Source organism: Hyla sarda, chromosome 1 (assembly GCF_029499605.1).
Source record: "Hyla sarda isolate aHylSar1 chromosome 1, aHylSar1.hap1, whole genome shotgun sequence".
In the NCBI taxonomy this organism is placed as follows: Eukaryota; Metazoa; Chordata; class Amphibia; order Anura; family Hylidae; genus Hyla; species Hyla sarda.
The window spans coordinates 48,397,094-48,405,637 of NC_079189.1; positions in this window are offsets into that span (position 1 = coordinate 48,397,094).

Genomic DNA, 8,544 nt, shown 5'->3' on the forward strand with positions numbered 1-8,544 from the left:
TTTTTCTTAAAAAACGGATGCAACCGGACATCACTGTTCAAACCGTATGCAGATAAAACTTTGTACACATGTTTTGATACAGTTTAGTCAGGTTTTGAGGAATCCGTTTTTTTATCAAAAACCTGAAATAAAACTGTATTGCAAAAACGTGGTGTGAACCCAGCACTGTTTTGTTCTTTGCTGCAAATTTTTGCTGTGGGCACCCTGCAGCAAACCTGCCATGTGTGAACATGCCTCATACAAAGGTAAATCTGAGGCCCATAACCTCGTGTGGGACCATACTGTACCTCTGTATGCCTCTAATATTACACAGAAATACAAAGGTTTTTTCTTACAAAATCCATGAGAAAAAACAATGTGGCATATAGCATTGCATGATGTATTATGGAGGTAATATTTATACAGTGACCCCCCCCCCCCCCCGACCTACGATGGCCCCGACATACGATCATTTCAACATATGATGGTCTCTCAGAGGCCATCTCATGTTGAAGGCAGCATCAACATACGATGCTTTTGTATGTCGGGGCCATCGCATAAACGGCTATCCGGCAGCGCAGACTGCTTCAGCTGCCACCGGAGAGCTGTTTACGGTGCCCTGTGTGGTCCGCTGACAATCACTTACCTGTCCTCTGGGCTCCGGCGCGTCCTCTACGGGATCCCCTGCATCGTCGGCGCTCTCCATAGTCATCACGTCGCTGTGCACGCCTTCCCGTCATTCAATAGGAGCGGCGTGCGTAGCGACGTGATGGTGGCGATGGAGAGCGAGGATACCGGGGAATCAGAGGCCTTGCCAGAGCGTCGGGGACACCCTGGGTACGCGGCGACAGCGATGGACGGCGACATCCAGGGCAGCGGTGACGGTCCGGAGCGGCGGGGACAGGTGAGTACAACCTTTAATACCAGTGGTCTTCAGCCTGCGGACCTCCAGATGTTGCAAAACTACAACTCACAGCATGCCCGGACAGCCGTTGGCTGTCCGGGCATGCTGGGTGTTGTAGTTTTGCAACATCTGGAGGTCCGCAGGTTGTAGACCACTGTCTTATAATTTACATTGCACTAATCCCTCAACATACGATGGTTTCAACAAACGATGGTCCATTTGGAACGGATTACCATCGTATGTTGAGGGACCACTGTATAGGAGATGGTCAGAGATCTGTTATAAGGGCTTGTGGGACTGTTTTTACCGCGGTAAAGAGCCTTGTACTTTAATCCTTACACAAGCTTAGGTACTTAAATGGGCACTGTCACCAAATTTATTTTTTGATATGTTGTAGTACTTATGTACTACAACATATCTCTAATATACTTTTATTATTATTTTTTTCATTAAAAAGGTTTAATTTACATTTAAAAACCGGCTACTGAAAAAGGACTGATTTTGGAGTGGCAATCAGTCCTTTTTCAGTTAGGCTGCACTCGCTCCCTGCCTGTCAATCAGACAGGCAGGAGCGAGCACATTGGCTCCCCGGCCACTGGCTGGGAGGCCACTCCTCCCGCACATCGCCGCCGCCTCGTTGCCGCCGCTGTCCCTGCACACCCGCTGCCGGACTCTACAGAAACTGCAAGTGTAATGAGGGAACGGGGTATGCGGGGCGGGGCGGGGAGGAGGGAACGGGCTAGTGCCGTAGCGGGGGGGGGGGGGGGGGGGGGGGGGGGAAGGGGTTAGCAAAAAAAATAAAAAATAGGATGGTGGGAGCTACCCTTTAAGGCTAAATTGTCCTTATCATTTATACTTATGATGTGCCATAGTGACATGTTCGAACATTCATAGGCGTGCGCACGGGGTGTGCCGGGTGTGCCCAGGCACACCCTAATCAAGCCCAGGAAGGCATCCGAGGCCACCACTGAGCAGCCCGCAGAGGACCCCCCCGTCACATTCGGGACATCCCTGTGTCCCGAAAGATCTTTTCGGGACACAAGAATGTCCCAGTAACCTTTCTACAGCGGCCCCCGTGTTAACTTTCAAAACACAGGGGCCGCCGGGAAGTAGCGCACGCAGGGACGTCATTGACGTCCCGTGCGTGCGCCCATAGCAACAGAGGAGCGGAGATTCAAGGAAGAGGATGCGCGCGCCGGCCGGAATAGTAAGTGACCAACACGAGCTGGTGTGGGGGAAACTATGTGGGGGAAACTATACTGCATCTAATGTGGGGGAAACTATACTGCACCTAATGTGGGGGAAACTATACTGCACCTAATGTGGGGGAAACTATACTGCACCTAATGTGGGGGAACTATACTGCACCTAATGTGGGGGAAACTATACTGCACCTAATGTGGGGGAAACTATACTGCACCTAATGTGGGGGAAACTATACTGCACCTAATGTGGGGGAAACTATACTGCACCTAATGTGGGGGAAACTATACTGCACCTAATGTGGGGGAAACTATACTGCACCAAATGTGGGGGAAACTATACTGCACCTAATGTGGGGGAAACTATACTGCACCTAATGTGGGGGAAACTATACTGCACCTAATGTGGGGGAAACTATACTGCACCTAATGTGGGGAGCTATACTGCACCAAATGTGGGGGAACTATACTGCACCAAATGTGGGGGAACTATACTGCACCAAATGTGGGGGAACTATACTGCACCTAATGTGTGGAGCTATACTGCACCTAATGTGGGGGAACTATACTGCACCTAATGTGGGGAACTATCTGCACCTAATGTGGGGGAACTGTACTGCACCTAATGTGGAAAGATATACTGTACCTAATGTGGGGAACTATACTGCACCTAATGTGGGGGAACTATACTGCACCTAATGTGGGGGAACTGTACAGCACCTAATGTGGAAAGATATACTGCACCTAATGTGGGGGAACTATACTGCACCTAATGTAGGGGAACTGTACTGCACATAATGTGGGGAACTGTACTACACCTAATGTGGGGGAACTGTTGTCACGATGCCGGCTGGCAGGAGGTGGATCCTCTGTGCCAGAGAGGGATTGGCGTGGACCGTGCTAGTGGACCGGTTCTAAGTTACTACTGGTGTTCACCAGAGCCCGCCGCAAAGCGGGATGGTCTTGCTGCGGCGGTAGTAACCAGGTCGTATCCACTAGCAACGGCTCAACCTCTCTGACTGCTGAAGATAGGCGCGGTACAAGGGAGTAGACAAAAGCAAGGTCGGACGTAGCAGAAGGTCGGGGCAGGCAGCAAGGATCGTAGTCAGGGGCAACGGCAGGAGGTCTGGAACACAGGCTAGGAACACACAAGGGAACGCTTTCACTAGGCACAAGGGCAACAAGATCCGGCGAGGGAGTGCAGGGGAAGTGAGGTATACATAGGGAGTGCACAGGTGAAAACACTAATTGGAACCACTGCGCCAATCAGTGGCGCAGTGGCCCTTTAAATCGCAGAGACCCGGCGCGCGCGTGCCCTAGGGAGCGGGGCCGCGCGCGCCGGGACAGGACCGAGGGAGAGCGAGTCAGGTACGGAAGCCGGGGTGCGCATCGCGAGCGGGCGCCACCCGCATCGCGAATCGCATCCCGGCTGGAGGCGGTATCGCAGCGCACCCGGTCAGTGGATCTGACCGGGGCGCTGCCGTAGCGAGGATGTTGCGAGCGCTCCGGGGAGGAGCGGGGACCCGGAGCGCTCGGCGTAACAGTACCCCCCCCCCCTTGGGTCTCCCCCTCTTCTTAGAGCCTGAGAACCTGAGGACCAGACTTTTATCTAGGATATTGTCCTCAGGTTCCCAGGATCTCTCTTCAGGACCACAGCCCTCCCAGTCCACTAAAAAAAAAGTTTTTCCTCTGACCTTTTTGGAGGCCAGTATCTCCTTTACGGCGAAGATGTCTGAAGAACCGGAGACAGGAGTAGGAGAAATAAGCTTGGGAGAGAAACGGTTGATGATGAGTGGTTTAAGAAGAGAGACATGAAAGGCATTAGGAATACGAAGAGAAGGAGGAAGAAGAAGTTTGTAAGAGACAGGATTAATTTGGCACAAGATTTTGAAAGGACCAAGATAGCGTGGTCCCAATTTGTAGCTGGGAACACGGAAGCGGACATATTTAGCGGAGAGCCATACCTTGTCTCCGGGGGAAAAAATGGGGGGAGCTCTTCTTTTCTTATCAGCAAACTTCTTCATGCGTGATGAAGCCTGTAAGAGAGAATTTTGGGTCTCTTTCCATATGGTGGAAAGATCACGAGTTATTTCATCCACAGCGGGCAAACCAGAGGGCAAGGGAGTAGGGAGGGGGGGAAGAGGGTGACGGCCGTACACCACGAAAAATGGGGATTTGGAAGAAGATTCAGAGACTCTGAAGTTGTACGAGAATTCGGCCCATGGAAGAAGATCTGCCCAGTCATCCTGGCGGGAGGAAACAAAATGCCGTAAATAATCACCCAGGACCTGGTTAATTCTTTCTACTTGCCCATTGGATTGAGGATGATAAGCAGAAGAAAAGTTTAATTTAATCTTGAGTTGTTTACAGAGAGCCCTCCAGAATTTTGACACGAATTGGACGCCTCTATCCGAGACGATCTGCGTGGGCAACCCGTGAAGACGAAAAATGTGTACAAAAAATTGTTTTGCCAACTGAGGCGCTGAAGGAAGACCAGGAAGAGGAATAAAATGTGCCATCTTGAAAAATCGATCAACGACCACCCAAACAACAGTGTTGCCACGGGATGGGGGTAAGTCTGTAATAAAGTCCATACCAATCAGAGACCAAGGCTGTTCGGGGACAGGCAGAGGATGAAGAAGACCAGCAGGCTTCTGGCGAGGAGTCTTATCCCGGGCACAGACAGTGCAGGCCCGCACAAAATCAACAACATCCGTTTCCAGAGTCGGCCACCAATAGAAACGAGAGATGAGTTGCAAGGATTTCTTGATGCCCGCATGGCCTGCGAGATGGGAGGAGTGACCCCATTTGAGGATTCCGAGGCGTTGGCGTGGAGAAACGAAGGTCTTCCCTGGAGGAGTTTGCCTGATGGAGGCTGGAGAAGTGGAGATCAGGCAGTCAGGAGGAATGATGTGTTGCGGAGAGAGCTCTACTTCCGAGGCATCCGAGGAATGAGAGAGAGCATCGGCCCTAATGTTCTTATCGGCAGGGCGAAAGTGAATTTCAAAATTAAACCGGGCAAAGAACAGAGACCACCTGGCCTGGCGAGGGTTCAGCCGTTGGGCAGACTGGAGATAGGAGAGATTCTTGTGATCGGTGTAAATAATAACTGGAAATTTTGATCCCTCCAGCAGATGCCTCCATTCCTCAAGTGCTAATTTAATGGCCAGTAGCTCTCGATCCCCGATGGAGTAGTTCCTCTCCGCCGGAGAGAAGGTCCTAGAAAAAAAACCACAAGTAGCAGCATGCCCAGAAGAATTTTTTTGTAGAAGAACCGCTCCAGCTCCTGCTGAGGAGGCATCAACCTCCAATAGGAAGGGTTTAGATGGGTCAGGTCTGGAGAGCACGGGAGCAGAAGAAAAGGCAGATTTGAGCTGTTTAAAGGCGTCTTCCGCTTGAGGAGGCCATGACTTAGGATTGGCATTCTTCTTGGTTAAAGCCACGATAGGAGCCACAATGGTGGAAAAATGTGGAATAAATTGTCTGTAATAATTGGCGAACCCCAAAAAACGTTGGATAGCACGGAGTCCGGAGGGGCGTGGCCAATCTAAGACGGCAGAGAGTTTGTCTGGGTCCATTTGTAGTCCCTGGCCAGAGACCAAGTATCCTAGGAAAGGAAGAGATTGACATTCAAACAGACATTTCTCCATTTTGGCATAAAGTTGATTGTCTCGAAGTCTCTGAAGAACCATGCGGACATGCTGGCGGTGTTCTTCTAGGTTGGCAGAAAAAATCAGAATATCGTCCAGATACACAACAACACAGGAATATAAGAGATCACGAAAAATTTCATTAACAAAGTCTTGGAAGACGGCAGGGGCGTTGCACAGGCCAAAGGGCATGACCAGATACTCAAAGTGTCCATCTCTAGTGTTAAATGCCGTTTTCCATTCGTCCCCCTCCCTGATGCGGATGGGTTATAAGCACCTCTTAAGTCCAGTTTGGTAAAGATGTGGGCACCTTGGAGGCGATCAAAGAGTTCAAAGATAAGAGGTAGAGGGTAGCGGTTCTTTACCGTGATTTTATTAAGTCCGCGGTAGTCAATGCAAGGACGTAGGGAGCCATCTTTTTTGGACACAAAGAAAAATCCAGCTCCGGCAGGAGAGGAGGATTTGCGGATAAACCCCTTTTTTAAATTTTCCTGGATGTACTCAGACATAGCAAGAGTCTCTGGGGCGGACAGAGGATAAATTCTGCCCCGGGGTGGAGTAGTGCCCGGGAGGAGGTCAATAGGACAGTCATAAGGCCTGTGAGGAGGTAGAGTCTCAGCTTGTTTCTTGCAAAATACGTCAGCATAGTCCATATAGGCCTTAGGGAGACCGGTTACAGGGGGAACCACAGGGTCACGGCAGGGAGTACTGGGAACCGGTTTAAGGCAGTCCTTGAAACAAGAGGTACCCCAGCTCTTGATCTCCCCTGTGGACCAATCCAGGGTTGGGGAATGGCGTTGAAGCCACGGTAGTCCAAGGAGAATTTCGGAAGTGCAATTGGGGAGGACCAAAAACTCAATTTTTTCATGATGAGGTCCGATGCACATTAGGAGGGGCTCCGTGCGGTAACGTATGGTACAGTCCAATCTTTCATTGTTAACACAATTGATGTAGAGGGGTCTGGCGAGACTGGTTACCGGGATGTTGAACCTGTTGATGAGAGAGGCCAAAATAAAGTTTCCTGCAGATCCGGAATCCAAGAAGGCCATAGTAGAGAAGGAGAAGGTAGATGCAGATATCCGCACAGGCACAGTAAGACGTGGAGAAGCAGAGTTGACATCAAGGACTGTCTCACCTTTGTGCGGAGTCAGCGTGCGTCTTTCCAGGCGGGGAGGACGGATAGGACAATCCTTCAGGAAGTGTTCGGTACCGGCACAGTACAGGCAGAGATTCTCCATGCGGCGTCGTGTCCTCTCTTGAGGTGTCAGACGAGACCGGTCAACTTGCATAGCCTCCACGGCGGGAGGCACAGGAACGGATTGCAGAGGACCAGAGGAGAGAGGAGCCGGGGAGAAAAAACGCCTCGTGCGAACAAAGTCCATATCCTGGCGGAGCTCCTGACGCCTTTCGGAAAAACGCATGTCAATGCGAGTGGCAAGATGAATGAGTTCATGTAGATTAGCAGGAATTTCTCGTGCGGCCAGAACATCTTTAATGTTGCTGGATAGGCCTTTTTTAAAGGTCGCGCAGAGGGCCTCATTATTCCAGGATAGTTCAGAAGCAAGAGTACGGAATTGTATGGCGTACTCGCCAACGGAAGAATTACCCTGGACCAGGTTCAGCAGGGCAGTCTCAGCAGAAGAGGCTCGGGCAGGTTCCTCAAAGACACTACGAATTTCCGAGAAGAAGGAGTGTACAGAGGCAGTGACGGGGTCATTGCGGTCCCAGAGCGGTGTGGCCCATGACAGAGCTTTTCCAGACAGAAGGCTGACTACGAAAGCCACCTTAGACCTTTCAGTAGGAAACTGGTCCGACATCATCTCCAAGTGCAGGGAACATTGTGAAAGAAAGCCATGGCAAAACTTAGAGTCCCCATCAAATTTATCCGGCAAGGATAGTCGTAGGCCTGAAGCGGCCACTCGCTGCGGAGGAGGTGCAGGAGCTGGCGGAGGAGATGATTGCTGAAGCTGTGGTAGTAGCTGCTGTAGCATCACGGTCAGTTGAGACAGCTGGTGGCCTTGTTGCGCTATCTGTTGTGACTGCTGGGCGACCACCGTGGTGAGGTCGGCGACAACTGGCAGAGGTACTTCAGCGGGATCCATGGCCGGATCTACTGTCACGATGCCGGCTGGCAGGAGGTGGATCCTCTGTGCCAGAGAGGGATTGGCGTGGACCGTGCTAGTGGACCGGTTCTAAGTTACTACTGGTGTTCACCAGAGCCCGCCGCAAAGCGGGATGGTCTTGCTGCGGCGGTAGTAACCAGGTCGTATCCACTAGCAACGGCTCAACCTCTCTGACTGCTGAAGATAGGCGCGGTACAAGGGAGTAGACAAAAGCAAGGTCGGACGTAGCAGAAGGTCGGGGCAGGCAGCAAGGATCGTAGTCAGGGGCAACGGCAGGAGGTCTGGAACACAGGCTAGGAACACACAAGGGAACGCTTTCACTAGGCACAAGGGCAACAAGATCCGGCGAGGGAGTGCAGGGGAAGTGAGGTATACATAGGGAGTGCACAGGTGAAAACACTAATTGGAACCACTGCGCCAATCAGTGGCGCAGTGGCCCTTTAAATCGCAGAGACCCGGCGCGCGCGCGCCCTAGGGAGCGGGGCCGCGCGCGCCGGGACAGGACCGAGGGAGAGCGAGTCAGGTACGGAAGCCGGGGTGCGCATCGCGAGCGGGCGCCACCCGCATCGCGAATCGCATCCCGGCTGGAGGCGGTATCGCAGCGCACCCGGTCAGTGGATCTGACCAGGGCGCTGCCGTAGCGAGGATGTTGCGAGCGCTCCGGGGAGGAGCGGGGACCCGGAGCG